General features: G+C 40.5%; 1 protein-coding gene across 2 annotated transcripts in view; it reads left to right on the forward strand.

The window, feature by feature from the left end:
• The first annotated feature begins 1,055 nt into the window (after positions 1 to 1,055).
• Positions 1,056 to 23,972, forward strand: part of STAU1 (staufen double-stranded RNA binding protein 1) — an 82,647-nt gene continuing 59,730 nt past the window's right edge. Inside the window, exons 1-2 of one of the 2 annotated variants that reach the window (XM_043553706.1) lie at positions 1,056 to 1,089; positions 18,631 to 18,811. The gene's annotated coding sequence lies outside the window, so the exon portion shown is untranslated. The remainder of the gene's footprint in view (positions 1,090 to 18,630; positions 18,812 to 23,972) is intronic. The other variant, XM_043553719.1, reaches the window with a different exon arrangement.

Below are 23,972 nucleotides of genomic sequence, written 5' to 3' on the forward strand. Positions count from 1 at the left end.
GGACGCTTAACTGGCTGAGCCACCCAGGCACCCCAAATAATTCTTTACATTAAATTTTTTCTGTTAAAATAACTACTATAGTTTCTGTCTCATAAATGAACTTTGACATACAAGCCAAAAGTAATCCAGACAAGTACACACAATCATATGTACATCAAAGCACTGTTTCTAGTGAAAATTTTGTAAATGATCCAAATGTGTATCAGCAAAGAAATCATTCAGGGGCACCTGGGTGGCTCAGTTGGTTAAGTGTCTCTCTTTTTTTTTTTTAATGTTTATTTATTTCTGAGAGAGAGAGAGACAGAGTACAAGCAGGGGAGGGGCAGAGAGAGAGAGGGAGACACGGAATCCAAAGCAGGCTCCAGGCTCTGAGCTGTCAGCACAGAGCCTAACACGAGGCTCGAACTCACAAACCTCGAGATCATGACCTGAGCAGAAATCAGATGCTTAGCTGACTGAGCCACTCAGGCGCCCCAAGTGCCTAACTGTTAATCTCAGCTCAGGTCTTGATCTCAGGGTCATGAGTTCAAGCCCACATTGGGCTCTATGCTGGATGCAGAGCATATAAGAAAGAAAGAAAGAAATAGAGAAAGAGAGAGAGAGAGAGAGAGAAAGAAAGAAAGAAAGAGAAAGAAAGAAAGAAAAAGAGAGAAAGAAAAAGAAAGAGAGAGAAAGAAAAAGAAAGAAAGGAGGGAGGGAGGAAGGAAGGAAGAAAGAAAAAGGAAGGAAGGAAGGAAGAGGAAGGAAGGAAGAGAGGGAGGGAGGGAGGAAGAAAGAAAGAAAGAAAGAAAGACAGACAGAAAGAAAGAAAGAAAGAAAGAAAAAAACCAGAAGAAATAGTTCACTCAATTGTGTCACATTCCTACAATGGAAAACTGTAGCCATTAAAATGTATGTAGCTTCATGTATGCTGACAAAGAATTATCTAAAATATCTTAAGAAATCAGATTATAAATGCTCTTTTATTTTAGACTTTTTAAAAAGTAATCTCTACACCCAACATGGGGCTCAAACCTACAACCTCAAGATCAAGAGCTGCATGCTCTGCTGACTGAGCCAACCAGGCACCCCAAGAAAGCATCACATATGGTAAGATGGAATCTGATGGGTGAACTATTAAGAAAATAATCAGATTTTGTGCTTTTTGCTGCTGTGGACTTACCAACTGAAAGAAGGGGAAGCTAAACTTCAGGCCCATCAAGGAAGGTGAAATTGAAGAGACCAGAGGTGAAAGCAATAGAGGTATTTGTCATCAAGGTTATGAGAAGAAGGTTTTGAGAAGAATGCTTCTGTGGAGATACAGATTCCTTAACACAGGAAAGGGGTATAGGCTATTTAAGTTGAATACAAACAACTAAATCAATCCCAGAGAGTTCTTTATGGGGCAGTGTGATGGTTAATTTCATGTCAACTTGACTGGACCATAAGGTGCCCAGATATTTGGTCAAACATTATCTTGGGTGTTTCTCTAAGTGTGTTTTTGGATGAGATTAACATTTAGGGGCACCTGAGTGGCTCAGTCAGTTGAGCATCCGACTCCTGATTTCAGCTCAGGCCATGATATCAAGGTTCATGGGATCAAGCCCCACCTCGGGCTCCGTGCTGGCAGTGTGGAGCCTACTTGGGATTCTCTCTCTCCCTTTCTCTCTGACTCTCCCCCACTCGTGCTTTCTCTCTTTCTCTCTCTCTCAAAATAAATAAATAAGCATTAAAATTTTTTTTAAATAAAAGAGAGAGATTAACATTTAAATCATTAGGCTGAGTAAAAGATTGACTCCATAAGGTGAGAGAGCCTCATCCAAGCAGTCGAAGGCCTGATTGGAATAAAAGACTGACTCTTCACTGAGTAAGAAAGTATTCTTCCTGTCTGATGGCTTTTTTTGAACTGGAATCAACACTTCCTGATTCTATGGCAACTCCCAACCTTCAGACTTGAACTGGGACATTGGCTCTACAAATTTTGGATTTGCTCGCTCCATAATTGCATGAGCCAATTCCATACAATCTCTCTCTCTCTCTCTCTCTCTCTCTCTCGCCCTCCCTCTGTCTCTTTCTCTATGTCCGTATCTACATAGATACCTCCCTATATAGCTATAGATATCTCTAGAGGGATGAGATAGGTTGATAATCTCCAGACCTAAAGGTTATATCCAGAAACAATGGCCAAATCACTCCACAGATCTCCTTTGTTCAAGACACTACTGCTGCTTCTAGACATTGTGATTTATCCTCTGCCCATAAGACCAGAGGCCACTGCAGCCTCTGAAGCTGAGAGTTTCTCCTGCCATGCTGGCTAGAGTGGATTCCAACCGTGGGTCTCTGCTTCCTATTGAAGACTGGCACTGATGCTTCTGATTGGCGGAGTCTAGGTCATAGACTAGCTAGGTCACTCTAGCTGCAGAGACCCTGAGAAAGTCATTATCTAGTCTCAGTCTTAGAGAAGCATGAATTGATAAGATGGGATGTTCCCCAACACTGGAAGGGGAAGGAGTCCAAGGATGTTGAGCAGCCATTATTATAACAAATATTCATGGCAGCTAGCCTGGAAGGGCAGAAGGTGTTGAATTTCTGAATAGTTAAGACCTACACCTCTCACTCCTGTAGCACCCTGGGAAGCAGCAAGTCTCTTGAGAGTAGGCCACGCTTGGACAGACTTGGTGCAAAGGAAGTGGTTGCTAAGAGGAGTGCCATCTAACTCTAATGGGACATGGTTTTGGACTCAGTCTCTGAGCAAATCAGCAGTGATCATTGAGCAGAAAACTAAAGGGCCTATCCCAATTTTCTTTATTCCTTTTTTTTTTAATGTTTATTAATTTTTCAGAGAGAGAGCATGAGCATGGAAAGGGCAGAGGGAGAGGGGAACAGAGGATCCAAAGCAGGCTCTGAGCTGACAGCAGTGAGCCGGAGGCAGGGCTCCAACTCATGAACTGTAAGATCATGACCTAAGCCGAAGTCGGACGCTTAATTGACTGAGTGACCCAGGTGCCTCCCCAATTTTATTGTATTATGGGAAGCTGGGTTGTTATTATTTTGTTTTGTTTAGGTGATTCCAAGAGATGGGAAAGAGCCCCCCCAAAAGAGTTGACATTAGATTTACTGCCAGACTTGGTGAATGTATACTGAATCAAAGAAATTCAAAGTTGATTTCTCTTTTGATAAAAGGGCAGATAGGGTGACCCAGATTCCTTCTATACTCTTGGTCCACATCATCATCACATGGATTCTACTACACTGTCCAAAATGGCTGCTGAAACTCCAGCCATCAGGCCTCATTCCAGCAAACATGAAGGAAGGGGCAGGGAAAGAAGAACTCATATTCTCTCCTTAATCACACTTCCTGGAAGTCATACAGACAACTTCTGCTTCCATCTCATGGCCAGGACCTACTCTGTGGGCAAAGAGGCTGGCAAATATAGATTTTATTCTGAGCAGCCATAGACCCAACTAAACATCTAGAGTTTTGCTGCTAAGGAAAAAGTGGATAAGCTATTGAGAAAATAGGAAATTTCCGTTACAGTCAAGAAGCACCTAACACTAAAATGTTAGCCACAATTATATCTGGAAGGTGAAATTATAGATGATTTTTAGTTGCTTCTTTTAATTTTCCCTAATGTGTGCTTTTTTTTTTTAACTTTATTTATTTATTTTGAGAGAGAGTGGGGGAGGGGCTGGGAGAGAGGAAGGGAGAGAGACTTCCAAGCAGGCTCCACACTGTCAGCACAGAGCCCAAAGAGGGGCTCAAACTGAACTCACAAACCGTGAGATCACCACTTGGGATGGATTGAGCACCCAGGCGCTCCTCCCTAATACTTGATTAAAAAAAAATTTTTTTTAACATTTATTCATTTTTGAGAGTGAGAGAGACAGAGCACGAGCGGGGGAGGGGCAGAGAGAGAGGGAGACACAGAATCCGAAGCAGGCTCCAGGCTTTGCCAGACATGGCCTCAAACTCAGGAACCACAAGATCATGACCTGAGCCGAAGTCAGACGCTTAATCGACTGAGCCACCCAGGCGCCCCATCTAATACTTGATTTTTAAAAACACTAACCATATATTTAAAACTAATCAGAGGGGAAAGGGGTGCCTGGGTGGCTCAGTTGGTTAAGCATCTGACTTCGGCTCAGGTCATGATCTCACAGTTTGTGAGTTCAAACCCTGCATCAGGCCCTGTGCAGACAGCTCAGAGCCTGGAGCCTGCTTCTGATTCTGTGTCTTCCTCTCTCTCTGCCCCTCTCCTGCTCATGCTCTGTCTCTGTCTCTCTCTCAAAAATAAATAAGCATTTAAAAAACTAATCAGGGGCGCCTGGGTGGCGCAGTCGGTTAAGCGTCTGACTTCAGCCAGGTCACGATCTCGCGGTCCGTGAGTTCGAGCCCCGCGTCAGGCTCTGGGCTGACGGCTCGGAGCCTGGAGCCTGTTTCCGATTCTGTGTCTCCCTCTCTCTCTGCCCCTCCCCCGTTCATGCTCTGTCTCTCTCTGTCCCCAAAATAAATAAAAAACGTTGAAAAAAAAATTAAAAAAAAAATAAAAAACTAATCAAAGGGTAAAAAAGTATTGCCACTCTTTCCAATCTGAAGGGAAAAATACAATATGAATAAAATAAATGATAAAATGATGTATCAGATCTAAGGCGATTTTTAAAGAAACACCTGTGTTCGCAGGAGGGCTAGTACAATGTTCCCAAGGAAATAAAACTTCTCTGAAAATGCAGCTCCCTTTAGCAACCCACTCATGATTCTTTCCACCTACAGATAAGATCTTGTCCTTCCCAGCATGCTGCAAGGATCTGTTTGGACTTGTCATGGCACAAAGTATGTCTAGCATTGACTTACATCCTGGTACCACGTGACTACATTCCGCGAGTGTTGAGCATCTCCCTGGATCATGAATGCTGCTGCAAGGGTTGCAGCTTTGTTATTAGATGGTGCCAAATCCAGGCTGTCTTTACATCTTAATTCCCCTATGTGATTTGCAAATGATAAGATCCGGGTAGATGTAGAAACCTTGACAACCTTGCCCAAGAATGAGCAAGACACATGTGAGATGCTTGGTGGTCAAAGATGTCAGGAGCTTTGGAGATTTGCTGCACTTGTCTAAAATACATATTTTTTAAAATGTTTATTTATTTTGAGAGAGAGAGAGAGAAAGGGCAAGGCATGTGAGCAGGGGAGAGGCAGAGAGAGAGAGGAAGAGAGAGATTCCTAACATGGGGCTCAATCCCACGACTGGCTGCAGGATCATGACCCGAGCCAATATCAAGAGTCGGACATATGCAACTGAGTGAGGCAATTTCATCTAATTCCTTATCTCTTCTCCAAACCTGAGTCTAAGAAGCTCAGGCTGGAAAAAAAGACTTATTTTCCTTCTGGGAGGGAGGCGCCTGATATCAACACCAGAACTTGAGCTGTGTTTAGGAGAACTCAGTCTTCCCATCCAATTCAGCACAGAGTTTCTAACTGACTTTATTCTCAGGGAGTCAAGATGGATGTTAATAATTAATATTGAGCAATATTCTACTACCAAACAGTGGCACCGACTTAAGGTCAGCTTATTAACATAATATCTTCATATGTTCTGGAACAAAAACAGACACTGGGGATAATGCCATCTCGTTCCCTCTGCCGTGTTCAGGGTTAACCATTCTCATGAATTTGAACCTGCATGTAACCTTCCTGTTGGTGCTATTATATCCCCATTTTACAGATAGAGAAAATGAGGCACAGGGAGATAAAGGAATTTGCCCAAGGTCACACCTTTAGTAGGTAATAGAACCAATACAGACAGGTGATAAGTGAGATGAAGGAAAGACTGCAGGTTGGTAAGAGGGAGTGGGACATGTGGTCAGGATAGTCAGCTGTGGAGAGGTGACCATGTTCCAAAGCTGAGAACCAAAGATGGGACAAGAGGCACTGAGCGAGATTTCTAGGAAGAAAGAATAGGTGCACAGGCTCCAAAGTGGGAACAGATTTGGACAAAATGGCTGCCACGCTAGCTGCTATCTTGGACCAGGAGGGTGAGGATAGCAGACCAGTAGGTAGAAGGAGCATGATTACTAAGGTCTTTATGGAACAAAAATCTCATATAGGTCTTGAACTACCAACCTAGACTTCATTTATGAATGAAGCCAAATGATCTTCTATGTTGTTTAAACCCTGTTTTGTTTTGTTGTCACATGCAACCACATCTAATCCTAATTGATTCATTGTCCCTTCCTTCTATGCATTCAACTAAAATGTATGCATCTGTACAAATTCACTGTATTGATTTTATTATACCTGTCTCATTTTTGTTTCTACCCTATAATGTCTTCATCTTTTTTTTTTCTTTTTTTAAGTAGGCTTCACAGCCAGTGCAGAGCCCAATGCAGGACTTGAACTCACGACCCTGAGATCAAGACCTGTGCTGAGATCAAGAGCTGGACGGTTAACTGAGCCACCCAGGTGCTCCTGTCTTAATCTTTCTTAAAACAAGTTATAGTCATGGTGCAATTTTGCTTTTGGCTGTGGTCTTAATTAGAAATCATTTTATTGTAAGAAACAGATGACTGTTGAAATCAGATTAGAGGCATCAGGTATGGGGCACCTGGCTGTTCAGTTGGTGGAACGTGCAACTCTTAATCTCAGGGTTGTGAGTTCGAGCCCCAAGATGGATATAGAGATTACTTAAAAATAAAATTTAGAAAGAAAGAAGAAAAGAAAGGAAGGAAGGAAGGAAGGAAAGAAAGAGAAAGAAAGAAAGAAAGAAAGAAAGAAAGAAAGAAAGAAAGAAAGGAAAGGCATCAGGTGTCTCAAGGAAATATTAACAATATAAGCCTTCTTGAGCACTTATGTTTTTTTAAATATATTTTTAATTTTTTTAATGTTTGTTTATTTTTGAAAGAGAGAGAGAGAGAGAGAGCGTGAGCAGGGAAGGGGCAGAGAAAGAGGAGACACAGAATCTAAAGCAGGCTCCAGGCTCTGAGCTGTCAGCACAGAGCCCAATGTGGGGCTTGAACTCACAAGTTGTGAGATCATGACCTGAGCTGAAGTCAGATGCTTAACCAACTGAGCCACCCAGGCGCCCTTTGAGCACTTATGTTTTAAACATTATTCTATGATTTATGCACATTGACTGATTTAATTCTCACAATAGCCTTATGAAGTACATCAATACCCTAATTTTTGTAAGTTTTATTGAGATACAATTCATATACCATGTTTCCCAGCCACTTAAAGCAACATCACCAAAATCAATTTTAGAACATTTTCATCAAATGAAAGCCCAAGAGAAGCCCCATACTCTTTAACTATCATCCCCAATTTTCACACACACACACACACACACACACTCAGCCCTAGGCAACCATGAGTCTACTTTTTGTCTCCATGTATTTGCCTGTTCTAGAAATTTTATGTAAATGGAATTATACAATATATGACTAGTTTCTTTCTCGTAACATGTTTTCCAGGAGCATCCATGTTATAGCATGCACAGTACTCCATTCTTTTATATGTGGCTAAATAATATTCCATTTTATGGATATGCCACATTTTGTTCATTTATCAGATGATGGGCATTCAGGTTGTTTCCTTTTTTTTTTTTTTGGCTATTATGAATGATGTTGCTATGAACATGCATGAACCCATTTGGGGGAAGACATATTTATTTAAATTTCTTGGGTACTACGAGTGAAATTATTGGGTCATATGTTTTATTTTTTATTTTTTATTTTTTTTAATTTTTTGATGTTTATTTCTGTGACAGAGCATGAGTGGGGGAGGGGCAGAGTGAGAGGGAGACACAGAATCCAAAGCAGGCTGCAGGCTCTGAGCTGTCAGCACAGAGCCCGACGTGGGGCTTGAACTCACAAACTGCAAGATCATGACCTGAGCTGAAGTCAGTTGCTCAACCGACTGAGCCACCCCGGTGCCCCTTGGCTCTTATGTTTTAACTCTATGTTTAAATTTGGGAGGCACTGCCAAACTCGTCAAAACAACATCAGGAGCATCAGACTGGGAAGTCTGCTTATTATAATTACTCATAGGCCCAGGCTTCACCTCAATGTGAAATTTGATCATTACTGAAGCAGCAAGAAGGGGATTGTGGCAACAAGTGAACTGCTTCTTAGATCCTTTGCCCAGAAATGACATATTTCCCTTCTGTTCACCTTTCATTGGTCAAATTAAGTCATATAGCCACACCCAGTGTCAAGGGGGGGGGGGCAGGAAAGTACCGTCTTACCTAACATGCAGAGAGGGGAAAGAACTAGAAACATTTATAGAAGGATCCTATCACTGCAGTGAAGACTTAGGGAAGGCCCTTATGAGGGGATGACGTCTACTCTGAAACCTGAAAGATCAGAAAGAGCCTGTTTGAGTTTATCAGGGCAAAGAGATACTCAACATCACCAATCAGTAAGGAAATGTAATGTAATTAAATATAAATAAATAAAATAATGTAAATTAAATAAATAAATAAAAATAATGTAAATAAAAACCACGAGAAACTATCACTTCACACCCACTAAGATGGCTACACAATTGACCCTGAACAACACAGGTTTGAACTGTATGAGTCCACTTATACATGGATTTTTTTTCCACAAATACAGTAGAGTACCACATATGTATTTTCTCTTTATTCTTTATTTTTTTTTAATTTTTTGTTTATGTTTATTTATTTTTGAGAGATAGAGAAAGACAGAGCATGAGCAGGGGAGGAGCAGGGAGAAAGGGAGACACAGAATCCGAAGCAGGCTCCAGGCTCTGAGCTATCAGCACATAGCCTGATGCGGGGCTCGAACCCATGAACCATGAGATCATGACCTGAGCCGAAGTTGGAAGTTCAACTGAATGAGCCACCCTCTTCTTCTTTTTTTAAGCATAAGCTCTATACCCAATGTGGGGCTTGAACTTGCGACCCTGAGATCAAGAGTCCCATGCTTTACCAACTGAGTTAGCCAGGAGCCCCTATTTTCTCTTTCTTATGATTTTCTTAATAACATTTTCTTTTCTCCAGTTTACTTTATTGTAAGAATGCAGTGTATATATAACATACAGAATATGTATTAAGTAACTATGTTGTCAGTAAGGCTTCCAGTCAATAGTAGGCTATGAGTAGTTATGCTTTGGTGGAGCCAAAAATTATGTGCAGATTTTCAACTGTGTGTGTGGGGTCACTGTCCCTAATGTTCAAGGGTCAACTATAATAAAAAAAATAGATAATAACAACTGTTGGCAAGAGTGCAGAGAAATTGAAACCTTCATGTGCTGTTGGTGGGAATGTGAAATGGTGCAGCCACTTTGGAAAACAGTTTGGCGTTTCCTCAAAAAGTTAAACATAGAGTTACCATATGACCCCCAAATTTCACCTCTAGGTATATGCCCAAGAGAATTAAAAACATATAGCCACACAAAAACTTGTACCTGAATGTTCATAGTTGCATTACTCATGATAGCCCAAAATAGAAACAACACAAATGTCTATCATTTGATAAATGAATAAACAAAATGTGATGTATGTTTACTATATACTATACATTTTAATTTATTTTTTAAAGGCATCTCTACATCCAGTGTGGGTCTTGAACTCACAATGCTGAGATCAAGAGTCGCACACTCCATCAACTGAACCAGCCAGGTGCCCCATTATATATGTATTACTTATACAAGAATATTAATTGCCAATTAAAAAAAAATAAAGTACTTGGGAATGCAGGCTGCTGCAGCCACTCTGGAAAACATTATGGAGGTTCTCAAAAAACTAAAAATACAACTACCCTACGACCCAGCAATTGCACTACTAGGTATTTATCCAAGAGATATAGGTGTGCTGTTTCGAAGGGACACATGCACCCCCATGTTTATAGCAGTACTATCAACAATAGCCAAAGTATGGAAAGAGCCCAAATGTCCATTGATGGATGAATGGATAAAGAAGATGTGGTATATATATACAATGGAGTATTACTCGGCAATCAAAAAGAGTGAAATCTGCCATCTGCAACTACATGGATGGAACTGGAGGGTATTATGCTAAGTGAAATTAGTCAGAGAAAGACAAAAATCATATGACTTCCCTCATATGAGGACTTTAAGAGACAAAACAGATGAACATAAGGGAAGGGACACAAAAATAATATAAAAACAGGGAGGGGGCAAAACAGAAGAGACTCAAAAATATGGAGAACAGAGGGTTACTGGAGGGGTTGTGGGAGGGGCGATGGGCTAAATTGGTAAGGGACACTAAGGAATCTACTCCTGAAATCATTGTTGCACTATATGCTAACTAATTTAGATGTAAATTTAAAAAAATAAAAAATAGGGGCGCCTGGGTGGCGCAGTCGGTTAAGCGTCCGACTTCAGACTTCAGCCAGGTCACGATCTCGCGGTCCGTGAGTTCGAGCCCCGCGTCGGGCTCTGGGCTGATGGCTCAGAGCCTGGAGCCTATTTCTGATTCTGTGTCTCCCTCTCTCTCTGCCCCTCCCCCGTTCATGCTATGTCTCTCTCTGTCCCAAAAATAAAAATAAACGTTGAAAGTAAAAAAATAAAAAATAAAACAAGTTATAAAAAAAATAAAGTACTGACACACACCACAATATGGATGGACCTGGAAAACTTTATGCTAAGTGAAAGAAGCCAGCCACGTATTTTATGATTCTATTTGTATAAAAGGGCCAGCATAGGCAAATGCCCAGAGACAGAAAGCAAATTAGTGGTTGTCAGTGGCTAGGGAGAGGAAAGAATGGATGTTAATGCATTTGTTTTCGGGATGATGAAATTGTTCTAGAATTAGATAGTGGTGATGGTCATACAACTTTAAGAATATACTAAAACCTGCTAAATTGTATACTGTATTTTTTTAAGTTTATTTATTTATTTATTTAGAGAGAGAAAGAAAGAGGAAAAGTTGGGAGGGGCAGAGAGAAAGGGAGAGAGAGAATCCCAAGGAGGCTCTGTGTTGTCAATGTAGATCCCAACACGGGGCTCCATCCCACAGACTGAGATCATGACCTGAGCCGAGATCAAGAGTCGGACGTTCAACCAACTGAGCCACCAGGGCACCCTTGAATTGTACACTTTAAAAGGGTGAATTTTTTTTTAAAGGAGCGAATTTTATGGTAGGTGAATTGCATCCCAATTAAAGATAGATAGATAGATAGATTAGATAGATAGATAGATAGATAGATAGAGTAATAAATTATAACCCACTGAATAAGAGAAAAATAAAGAAATTGAAAGTATGATAGGAATAGGACATTTACCTAGTTTCAAAGTACCTTTTTACAAAATACCTAATAAGTAAAAGGAAAAAGAGTAAGTATACAGATGTGAAGACTGGCAGACGTTACCTTAATCAAATGAGCAAAGCGAACACCATTAGCAAAGGGACAAATCACAATCATGTGCCACCTGACTGGATGTAATGAGAACACACATCGTTGGTGTTTGATTTTTCTGCCAAAGATGCATAACCTGAATCTAATTGCGAAGAAACCTCTGCTAAACCCAAATGGAAGAATATGGCGCAAAATAACTGGTCTTCGACCTTCAAAAGTGCCAAGGACAAGAAAGTTGAGGAAAGACCAAAGAACTGCTCCAGATTGAAAGAGACTAAAGGGACAGAACAACTTAAATGCAAAGATCTCTTCACTGCAAAGGACATTATTGGACAAACCCTCGAAACTTGATGAGTTGGCTGAGGATTGAACAATGGTATTCTATCATGTTAATTTTCTTATTTTGATGGTTGTATTACGAAGAAATCCCTTGTAGGAAATACACGCTAAAGTATTTGAAGGTGGTGAGGTAACAAGTCAGCATTTAGTCTCAAATGGTTCAGCACAAAAAAACCCCAAAAAACAAAAACACCTATCAGAGCCGTATTTATAACCTGTTTGTAAGTTTGAGGTTGTTTTATTTATTATTTTTAAAGGAAGTATATATTTTTAAAAATGTTTATTTATTTTTGAGAGAGAGAGAGAGAGAGGCAGAGAGAGAATGAGACAGAGAATCACAAGCAGGCTCTACACTGTCAGTACAGAGCCTGATGAGGGGCTCAAACTCATGAACCATGAGAACCTGAGGTGAAATCAAGAGTCAGTCACCTAACCAACTGAGCCACTCAGGCGCCCCAAGTTTGAGATTGTTTTAAAAAATTCATATACTAATTCCCAATGAGGTTTCTTGTTTTTTTTTTTTTTAAGCTTATTTATTTATTTTGGGGAGCAGGGGAAAGAGAAAAAAAAAATTCCAAGCAGGCTCCACACTGACAGTGTGGAGCCTAACACAGGGCTCAAACTCACAAACCATGAGATCATGACCTGAGTCGAAATCAAGAGTCAGATGCTTAACCCGCTGAGCCACCCAGGTGCCCCTCCAAAGAAGTTTCATACTTTCTCAATTAACTATATTTTCTTCATTTCACAATCTTCCTTATAATCCTAGAGTATAAATGATATCTACAATTTATTTGGCACAAAATTCATACATGTGTGACAACATTCATAAAAACCCTTGTAAACTGTTGTATCACTTAGAGCTCAGAAACCAGCACTGCTTAACTCAAGCGGGAAAAGTTATTGACTAGAAGGACATGAGATACATGGCCAGCTCTTTTGGAAACAGCTCCTTCGCTTAATACATGTGTGTTGATCTTGGGCAACTGACTTAATTACTCTGTGCCTCAGTTTATGCATTCATAAAATGGAGGAAATTATAGTACCTACCACATAAGATAGTTGAGGGGGTTAAATAAATTAATACATATAAAGCACTTACAACAGTGCCTGACATATCATTAGTGCTTTGTAAAGGTTATTTATTATTATTAATTGACTTGTCCAAAGAAGCCAATGAGTGGCCAATGCAGGATTTGAATCCAAGTCCATTTGAGACCAAAACCTGAGCTCCTTACCATGACAATCCTTTATCACAATGTCAACTGAGCCACAATTCTCCCTCTTTTCTCCTAAATGCTGGTGAAATCCAAGAGCTGTTCCTTCTCCCATCCCACTAGCAACTACTTCCTTTTGCATTCTCCTAGGGTTTATAAACAAAAACTTGTCAAGCCGGCTGGTCCCTATGAGAAGCGCAGTTAGTGCCCACACCCTGCAAAAGCTTTTGCTTTACTGGTTTACTTTGTTTGCTTTGGGTAATGCTATTCTTTTAAATATAGAGGGCATTCTATCTAAGTAATACTGTCCATAGTCTTTGATCTGGGCATGCAACGGCTGCAGCTGTGAGGTAATATGCTTGGTTCATGCAGTGTCTGTCTGCCTTGTAACTAAGCATTATCCTTCCTTCTCATATGTGATGGAAAATACGGGGTCAACATCTGAAAGAGTAGTGAAGTTTCCTGGAAGGTGTTGTATTTTTTTTTAAGTTTATTTATTTATTTTGAGAGAGAGAGGGAGAGAAGCAGAGAGAGGGGGAGAGAGGGGGAGAGAGAGAATCCCAAGCAGGCTCTGCACTGTCAGTGTGGAGACTGATGTGGGGCTCGAACTCACGAACCATGAGATCATGACCTGAGCCGAAATCAAAAGGCAGATGCTTCACCAACTGAGCCACCCAGGTGACCCTGGAAGGTGGTGTATTAATCATGCTTTAAAAAAAAAAAAATTGGTATTTTGTGTTTTGACATCTTAAAAACTTGTCAGTAGGAGAGCCTGCTCCCCCCAGGGTTACTCCTTAGAGACACAGAGCAAAGGGCTCAGCAGCACATCCCTTATATGCAAGCCAACCAATCCCTAGTGTGTGGCTCTTGTTGTCCTTCTCAAACTAGCACACAACAAGCCAGTGTTTCCTCTGCCCTAAATCATCCCAGGGCCAGGTACAGGCAACTAGAGAGCACCCCTGCAGCCCAGAGCCCATTGGCATTATTCAAACTGGACAGTCCTAAACCCAGCCTTTCCCCTCTTTCCTGTCTTCTGCCACCAGGTGCCAACAACACTTGCTGCTTCCCCTGTGACTCCACATGGCACATGGGTATCCCCCTCTAGGACCTGTGAGTACAGTAAACTTCTTCCTTGAAGAAGAAGAGCATTGTTCTCGTTTCTTCTTATGGCCACACCAACTTTACCATTCTATCTCCAACACACATTCTTAGAACAGCTATTATAAATTTTTTCTAAAAAATATATTTGATTTATATTTATTGTGAAAACACTACTAATGCCTGTTAATTATACTTAAATAAAAATATATAGTACAAAACACTGTTAGACTATAAAGAAAATTTGAGAAAGGCAAAAGATAACACCTATATCATACCATTTCAATAAAACCATCACTCTCCTTTTCCAGTCTGCCTTCTAACTTTGCTCCATATGCATTCCTCTTTTTATATGATTAACAAGAAAATATTAATGATCTATACTAATTACCGTGCTCAGATTTGTAAAACACTTTTTTAAAAACTTTTTTTTAAGTTTATTTATTTATTTTGAGAGAGAGAGAGAGATAGAGCGCACACGCCCGAGAGAATCCCAAGCAAGATCCATGCTGTCAGCACAGGCCTGATGCAGAGCTTGATCCCATGAACCACGAGATCATGACCTGAGCCAAATCAAGAGTCAGACACCCAACCTACTAAGCCACCCAGGCATCCCTAAAACAATTTCTTCTGTCTCATTTTAAGACCTTAAAAAGAAAAGGAGTGATCAGAGAAACAGGATAGAAACTAGCAGAGAGTAGTGTCCAGATGCCCAGGAAGAATATTCTAGAAGAGAGTGATGGGCCATGTCAAATGCTAGTGGAAGATCCAGCAACAAGAGATGTGAACATGCTCACTGGACTTAGTAATGTTTTAACAAAGTGTTGTAAACCTTTCAGTAAGTTTGGCTGTGAGAAGGGAAGGAAGAAAATGGGATGGAGCTGGAGATACAATGAAATTAAGACATTTGCCTGTTTGGGTTTTGTTTTTCAGATAAGAAAGACTTGAGAATGTTTAAATAAAAATTGGAAGAATATAGTTGAGAGCTAAAGCTTAGATATCCAGAAGAGAAAATGAATCCTTGGGAGTGTAAGGTTTACATGAAGCAGAGGAGGAGATAAGGATTGGTTTGGATAGGAGAGACACCAACCATTCCTACGGGAACAGCAAGAAGATTGTTTCAGGTATAGGTGGGTTATTGTTTTTGTTTTGGGAAGATGAGTGAATTTTTCAAATAGATACGGGGTGGCTCAGTTGGTTAAGTATCCAACTTTGGTTCAGGTCATGATCTCACGGTTTGTGGGTTCGAGCCCTGGGTCTGGCTCTGTGCTGACAGCTCAGAGCCTGGAGCCTATTTTGGATTTTGTGCCCCTCTCTCTTTGCCCCACCCCTGCTTGCTCTCTCTCTCTCTCAAAAATAAGTAAAAAAAAAACATTAAACAAATTAAAAAAAATAGACACTGACAAAGCAAATAGGTGGAATTTTGATCAACAGGTACAATCAAAATACAGATGGTCATGGGAATTTAGGGTACTGGAAAGAGTGTTTTTGAAATGATGGGCCATAACATTTTGCTGAATATAGAAAGACATGAAAGGTGGAGAAAGTTGATGGAAGGAGAGAAACTAGATGGGTAAATAGATTGGAGTTCTGATTAGCTAGAAGAATAGTCTTAGTGAGTCATGGAACACAGAAGTTGGAAGTGTTGTGGCCAGAATGTAGAATGATATTTTGGATATATTTCTTTTTGATGTCAAGACCCAGTATATAGTCATAAGGAGGGATGACTGAGGTAGGATGGAGGAGAAGGTCACTGAAAAAGAGAAAGTCCTACAACTAAATGACCAGGATCTCGGATTGGCTGTTCGTATGAATGTTGAGGTCACCAGGATGATAAGTGGAGAATATGTGAGCCACGTGCTAAAACATGGTGTAAAGGAGTACCTGGGCATTCAGTCGGTTAGGCATTCAACTCTTGATTTCGGCCCAGGACATGATCTCGTGACAGTCTGTGGGATTGAGCCCCACATCGGGCTCTGTGCTGACAGTGTGGAGCCTGCTTGGGATTCTCTCTCTCTCCCTTTCTCTCTGCCCCTCCTCTGTTCTGCATGTACTCTCTCTCTCAAAATAAACCGAAAGAAAGAAAGAAAGAAAGAAAGAAAGAAAGAAAGAAAGAAAGAAAAAGAAAGAAAGAAAGAAAGAAAGAAAAGAAAGAGAGAGAGAGAGAAAGAAAGAAAGAAAGAAAGAAAGAAAGAAAGAAAGAAAGAAAGAAAAGAAAGAAAGAAAATGTGGTAGGTAAAACTAGTGGGGAGGCAACAACAGGGTCATATTTCTCCTGAACTCCCTTCTTGAATTTCCAGATATCTAACCAATATCTCCACTTGGATGTCTAATAAATATCTTAAAATTAACAATGTGGTCAAGCCTAGAAGTAGGGGGACTAGAAAAGTCATTTTTTAGGCACACTGTTGCCCTAAAAATGAAGTTGGGGTTTTACTGCAATACAAAAATGGGAAAATGGATATCATTAGACAACAAATGGTCTCTCCCACATTGTGTAACACTCATTTACCAGATTATTATCACAGTGAAAATTCAGGTAGCCTCAAAAGTTAAGGGGAATATCCAAAAAATATAAAGAACTCTTAAAATTCAGAACTGTAAGACAACACAATTTTAAAGTGAGGAAAGGACTTGAATAGACATTTCTCCAAAGACAATATACAAATGGCCTAAAAGTACGTGAAAAGATGCTTGATATCATTAGTTATTAGGAAAATGTAAATCAAAATCATAATGAGATACCTCTTCATACTCACTAGGATAGCTATAATTTAAAAAATGGAAAATAACAATCATTGGCAAAGATGAGGAGAAATTAGAACCCTTGTACATCACCAGAGGGAACATAAAATGGTTCAGCTGTGGAAGACAGCTTGGCAGTTCCTAAAAGAGGTAAACATGGAGTAACCACGTGACTCAGCAATTCGACCCCTAAATATATACCCAAAAGAATGGAAACAGAATTTGAAAACAAATTCTTTTACATGAATGTTCATAGAGGCACTATTCAAATAACCAAAGGTGGAAACAGCCCAAACATCCATAAACAGAGAAGCGAATAAACAAATTGTGATATGTATATAAAGGAATATTATTTGGCTATAAAAAGGAATGAAGTACTGGGGCACCTGGGTGGCTCAGTCAGTTAAGCATCAGATTTTTGATCCTCAGCTCAGGTCATAATCTCACGGTTTGTGAGATGCAGCCCCAAGTTGGGCTCTGCGCTAACGGCATGGAGCCTCCTTGGGATTCTCTCCTCTCCCTCTCTGTCTGTCCCTCCCCTACTCTCTCTCTTTCTCTTTCAAAACAAATAAGTAAATAAACATTAAAAAAAGGAATGAACACCAATACATGCTGCAACGTGGATGAACCTTAAAAACATTATGTTATGTGGGAGAAGTCCAATATTAAAGGTCACATACTATATGATTCCGTTTGTATGAAATATCCAGAATAGGTAGATCCGCAGAAACAAAAAGCAGATAGATGGCCTTCAGAGTTTTGTGGGGGAGGGAGGATTGGGGAGCAACTGCTTAATGGATATAAGGTTTCCCTCTGGAATGATGAAAATGTTTTGGAACTACATAGAGGTGGTGGTAGCTCAACACTGTGAAATGACTAAATGCCACTAAATTGTTCACTGTAAAATGGTTCATTGTATGTTATATGGATTTCAGCTCAATTTTAATAAAAAGAAAAAAATTAAGTGAAAGAGTTTTAGTATTAGGAATGATAGAAAAGTCATTTATCAAGATACAGCAAATTTTCAAAAATATTTATTTATACTATTTTTTAAATGTTTATTTATTTTGAGAGAAAGAGAGAGAGAGAGAGAGAGAGAGAGAGAGAGAGAGAGAGAGAGAGAACAAGTAGGGAGGGGCCCAGAGAGAGGGAGAGAGAGAATCCCAAGCAGGCTCCATGCTGTCAGTGCAGAGCCTGATTCAGGGCTCAGTCTCACGAACTGTGAGATCATGACCTGAGCTGAAATCAAGAGTCAGACGCTTAGCCTACTAAGCCACCCAGATTCCCAGACACAGCAAATTTTTTAACTGATGAAAGCAATACATGATTATGTATTATGATTATACACACGATTATACATGATTATGTATAGAGGTATAGAGTATAGAGTAATTCAAACACAGAACAAAATGTAAGTGCCAAATTTTTTTTCTGCCATGTAAATACAAGTCTATGTTAGGAAAACAATTTTGTGGTTTTTGACAGCTAGAGTTTGAAAACCCAGTGATAAAGGAATTTTTCTCTACCACTATCAAGAAGAAAGAGAAAGAGGAGACAGAAAATGAAGAAGGAGATGGGGCACTTCACTGTCTCAGTCAGAAGAGCATTCGACTCTTGATCTCGAGGTCATGAGTTTGAAACCCACATTGGGTGTAGAGATTACTTAAATAAAATTTTTTTAAAGGAAGAGAGACAGCAGACAGAGGTGAGGGAGTAAGAAAAAAGTTGGTTTTCTAACTAAGTGTAAAATACTAAGAAACAGATTTTTCCCCCTGATATGAGAAAGAAAAACTCTGTGTTCTGAAAGACAATGATTTCTAACCCAGAATTAGACCCAACCAAATTATTTAGGAAGTGTGAAGATAGAATAAAGACGTTTCTGGATATGCAAAATCTCAAAAATTTCTTTTCTAAGTCTCTTTCTCAGAAAGTGAGTGGAGCATGAGGGAGAAAACCATGGAAAAGGAACTCATGGAATACGAGAAACAGGAGATCAGCCCAGGAAAGAGGCAAGAGCAAATGCCTGTGCCACAGCTGCCCAGCAGACCTGGAGAGAAATCAGTCCCAAACAGAGCAGGAGAACAGAGAATGGCCAGGTAGGGGAATGTCGCCAAGAAAATAAACAAATAAATAAAAAGAAATGGGTAGACTATCTGATGTGTTTGAATCTCTTGAGAGGAAATTTTGGTTTCTGTCAGAGATTTTGTGGATCAATTGGTGATAAATACACAGAAAGTGAAGTGTAGCCAATTTGTTGTACAGATGGGAACTGTGGGTGTAGGAAGAAAAGAAGTTTATTCTTGGAATTGTTCTTCCCCCATGCACTTGAATGAAGTCTAGGGCAAGTCTCATGGCTTTTTTAGTCACTCTCAGGTAATAAAATTGTCTCAGTCACTGAAAACCTCCAAACAGCCTCAGTTCAGTAACTTAAAAGTCCACTCCTGTGCATTAAGCTGAACCGTATGAAATTGCCATTTTTGTGAGTCGAAAATGATTGATTGTTGGCAGTTTCATCTGATTCACTCTAATAAGAGTCAAAATTTCCAAATTAGATTAAAATAAAATCATCTCAGGGCGCCTGGGTGGCTCAGTTGGTTAAGCGTCTGACATTTGGTTTAAGCTCAGGTCACAATCCCAGGGTTTGTACTATTGAGCCCCCACATCGAGCTTCTCATTGACCGAGTGGAGCCTCCTTGGGATTCTCTCTCCTTCGCTCTCTGCCCTTCACCCACTCACACACTCACGCTCTCCCTCAAAAGAAATCAATAAAATAAGATAAAATAAAAATAAATAAAATAAAATAAAATCATCTCTCCCTCTGCCACATAAGCCTGCTTTGGACTGGCCGCCTGAGGTAAGAAAGGGAGGCCTGGTAGGCTTCTCTATTTCCCCACAAAGCCTTCCACCATCCTTTTCCACCAGGAGACTGTCTCTGGTTCCTCTGGGATAGAAGGGGGCTGTGGAAGCAGGAGGGAAGAATCAGTGTGGCACTCTCTGACCTTGGCAGAGATTCACAATGGACACTTCCTCTCCTGGAGTGCTTTTGGCTTGTGTGATTCTTCCAAGGTGCTCCTCCAACCCCCTGCCCTGAGCTCTGCTCCATGGGTGGGGCCTCACTCAACAAAAAGGCCCCTTGATTTTATGACCGATTATAATTCTGCCCTCAGCCCCAGGCATTCGGCCTCCTTTACCTCACACCTTGGGACCAACCTCTAAGACCAGATCCAAACCAGTGTTTCCCCAGCACGGCCCAGTCTGGTCCTCAGGATAGTGTCTTGCACCCTGGAACAGCACCTCCACTTCTCTCTGCCACTATCAGAGTTGCTAGCCAGCCACGGCCCCTTCATTTATACTTCTCAGGCATGAGTCAGGCACCACCTACTGTGTCACCTCAGGTTCAGGAGACACATCAAGCTCATCAGGAGGTCTGGCTGAAGTGCCTTTTTTAAAGCTTGAGGTGAAGAAAAAAAACATCCTTCTCCCACAAACAGGCAGAGGTGTACTCACAGCTCATCACTACTCTCCAAACATTTTCTGTGATCTTGGGAAATTTCAACCTCAGCCCCTCATGCTCTTGAATGGGTAGGGGACCAAACGTAACAAAGCCAGGTTTTGTTTTTGTTGTTTGTTTTTTTTAATGTAATAGGCCTTATTTTTTTAGGGCAGTTTTAGGTTTGCAGCAAAACTAGAATACAGCAGAAGGTACAGAAAATTCTCACGTACCCCCTAGCCCCCACACACGCACTGCTTACTCCACTATAAACATTTTCCACCAGAGGGTACATTTGTTACAGTCCATGAATCTACATGGACACATCATTATCACCCAAGTTCATAGTTTACATTAGGGCTTACTGTTGGTTTTGTACATTCTATGGGTTTGGATAAAGGTATAATGACATGTATCCACCATTATAGTATCATGTAGAGTAGTTTCATTGCTCTAAAACTCCTCTGTGCTCTGCTTATACATCCCTCCGCCTAAAACCCTGGGGGCCACTGATCTTTAATTGTCTCCATAGTTTTACCTTTTCTAGAATGGTGTATAGTTGGAATTACACATTATTTAGCCTTTTTAGATTGGCTTTTTTCACTTAGTAATGTGCATTTAAGTTTCCTCCAGTGTTTTCATGGCTTGATAGCTCATTTCTTTTTAGTGCTGAATGATATTCCATTGTCTGGATGTAGTACAGTTTATTTATCTTTTCAGCTACTAAAGGATATCTTGGTTGCTTCCAAGTTTTGGCAATTATGAATAAAGCTGCTATAACCAGTTTTTAGTCACCTCTTTAGTCACAAGTCCTGCCTAGGCAGACTTACATTGAAATAGGGAAGCATCAGCTGAAACTGAGACTGAAATGGTTTCCTGTCTACATCCTGTTACACAAGAAAATGAAACACCAAGGCAACTTATAACTTCAGGGGAAAAATTATACAGGCATCATAATAGTTATACAAGTAATCATAATACTCTGCATGGCTTAGTGGTGACTACTACTTATATAGTCTTAATAATATAAATATTAAATATTGATTGAGTCCATAATTATGATAGAAAGATACTGGAATGGAGAAAGGGAGTTTTTGTGTTGGAGCGGGTAGGAACAGGACTAAGAGAACCAAATTCTCATCTTCCATGAGAATCAACAGATCTAAATGGGAGAATCAAGAAAAGCTGTGTAGACATATCTTTTAGAAATATGAAGGAAGTGGGGCACCTGGTGGTTTAGTCAGCTAAGCGTCTGACTCTTGGTTTCGGCCCAGGTCATGATCTCACAATTACGTGAGTTCGAGCCCCACATGGGGCTCTGTGCTGACAGTGCAGAGTCTGCTTGGGATTCTCTTTCTCTCCCTCTCTCTCTGCCTCTCCCCTGCTCAGGCTGACTCTGTCTCTGTCAAAGTAAATAAATAAACTTAAAAAAAGAAAAAAAGAAATATGAAAGAAGAGGGGTGCCTGGCTGGCTCGTTTGGAAGAACATGTGACTCTTGATCTCAAGGTCATGGGCTCAAGCCCCATGTTGGGCATAGAGATTACTAAAAAATAATAAAATACTAAAAAAAAGAAATATGTAGAAATATACCTGAAGAAAAGAGTTGAAAGTGAGTGGATTGGAGTATTGATTTTCATGATAAGCTTCTTAAAACTATTAGTCTCGGGGCGCCTGGGTGGCGCAGTCGGTTAAGCATCCGATTTTAGCCAGGTCACGATCTCGCGGTCCGTGAGTTCAAGCCCCGCGTCGGGCTCTGGGCTGATGGCTCAGAGCCTGGAGCCTGTTTCCGATTCTGTGTCTCCCTCTCTCTCTGCCCCTCCCCCGTTCATGCTCTGTCTCTCTCTGTCCCAAAAATAAATAAACGTTGAAAAAAAAAATTAAAAAAAACCAAACTATTAGTCTCTTTAAACTATGGGCACATATTACTTTAAGAAGCTTAATTAAAAAAATTTTTTTAACATTTTAATTATCATTGAGAGATAGAGACAGAGCATGAGCATGAGAGGGGCAGAGAGAGGGGTAGACACAGAATCCGAAGCAGACTCCAGGCTCTGTGCTGATAGTTCAGAGCTGTCAGCACAGAGCCCCATGCGGGGCTTAAACCCACGAACCATGAGATCATGACCTGAGCCGAAGTTGGATGCTTAACTGACTGAGCTACCCAGATGCCCACTTTTATTCATTTTTCTATTGAGTTTTAATCTTTTTGTAATTCATGGGACCTGTATATGTTATAAAATTTGCCTTTCTGTGCTTGAGATGCAATTTTTATTCCAGTTTGTGACTTGTTTCTTTATTTCCCATGAGTATATTTTATTTTCATGAAGTTAAATATATCAATCTTTTCCTTTAAGTCTTCTGAATTTTGTGTTATAGTAAACGGGTCTTCTTCACTTCTCCCACGGATTCTTTTGGTACTTTTATGGTTTCCTTCTTTCCATTTAAATCCTTGATCCATTTGCAGGGCATCTGGTTGGCTTAGTCAGTAGAGCGTCTGACTTCGGCTCAGGTCATGATCTCACAGTTCATGAGTTCAAGCCCTGCATCGGGCTCTGTGCTGACAGCTCAGAGCCTGGAACCTGCTTCAGATTCTGTGTCTCCCTCTCTCTCTGCCCCTCTCCTGCTCATATTCTCTCTCTCTCTCTCTCTCTCTCTCTCTCTCTCTCTCTCTCTCTCTCTTTCTCAAAAATAAATAAACATTAGGGGCGCCTGGGTGGCGCAGTCGGTTAAGCGTCCGACTTCAGCCAGGTCACGATCTCGCGGCCCGTGAGTTCGAGCCCCGCGTCAGGCTCTGGGCTGATGGCTCAGAGCCTGGAGCCTGTTTCCGATTCTGTGTCTCCCTCTCTCTCTGCCCCTCCCCCGTTCATGCTCTGTCTCTCTCTGTCCCAAAAATAAATAAACGTTAAAAAAATAAATAAACATTAAATCCTTGATCCATTTGATATTTTTCCAGGTATAAGATAAAGTATGGATTTAACTCTTTTTTCCCCACAGATACTTTGTAGTTGTCCCAAATCTTTTATTGCATGATATCTGTCTTATCTCTATCAATTTGAAATAACACCTTTATTGAATACTAAATGTCTACTTATGTTTGGGTCTATTTGGGAATTTCTCTTCTCTTCTGATTTGTGGAACTAATTAGGCACTAGTACCTAACAGTTTCTGTCTTTTTTTTAAGTATGCTCTGTGCCCAACATGGGTCTTACACTCACGACCCCAAGATCAAGAGTCACATGCTCCACTGACTGAGCCACCCAGGCGCCCCCCTAGCAGTTTTAATTAGTAAGACATGATAATATGTTTATTATTTGGGCAGGAATTTTCAGAAATGTTTTCTTGTTAAATTTTCCATAAGAATTTTAGACATGGCTCATCTAGTTCCAAAACAGAATCTTGTTTGTTTTTTTATTAGGATCTCATTGAATGTCTGATATCTTTAAAAAAAATTTTTTTTTAATGGTTATTTATTTTTGACAGAGAGAGAGACAGCATGAGCGAGAGAGGGGCAGAGAGAGAGGGAGACACAGAATCTGAAGCAGGCTCCAGGTTCCAAGCTGTCAGCACAGAGCCCGATGTGGGGCTCGAACTCACAGACCGCGAGATCATGACCTGAGCCGAAGTTGGACGCTCAACCGACTGAGCCACGCGGGTGCCCCAGAGTGTCTGATATCTTAATGATGCAGTCTTGCTAGTGAAGAACATAAATTATATATTTTTAAGTCTTTTTCTTCATCCTTCTGTAGAATTTAAATCTTCTTTTCAT

The sequence above is a fragment of the Prionailurus bengalensis genome, chromosome A3, assembly GCF_016509475.1.
Source record: "Prionailurus bengalensis isolate Pbe53 chromosome A3, Fcat_Pben_1.1_paternal_pri, whole genome shotgun sequence".
Classification (NCBI taxonomy): domain Eukaryota; kingdom Metazoa; phylum Chordata; class Mammalia; order Carnivora; family Felidae; genus Prionailurus; species Prionailurus bengalensis.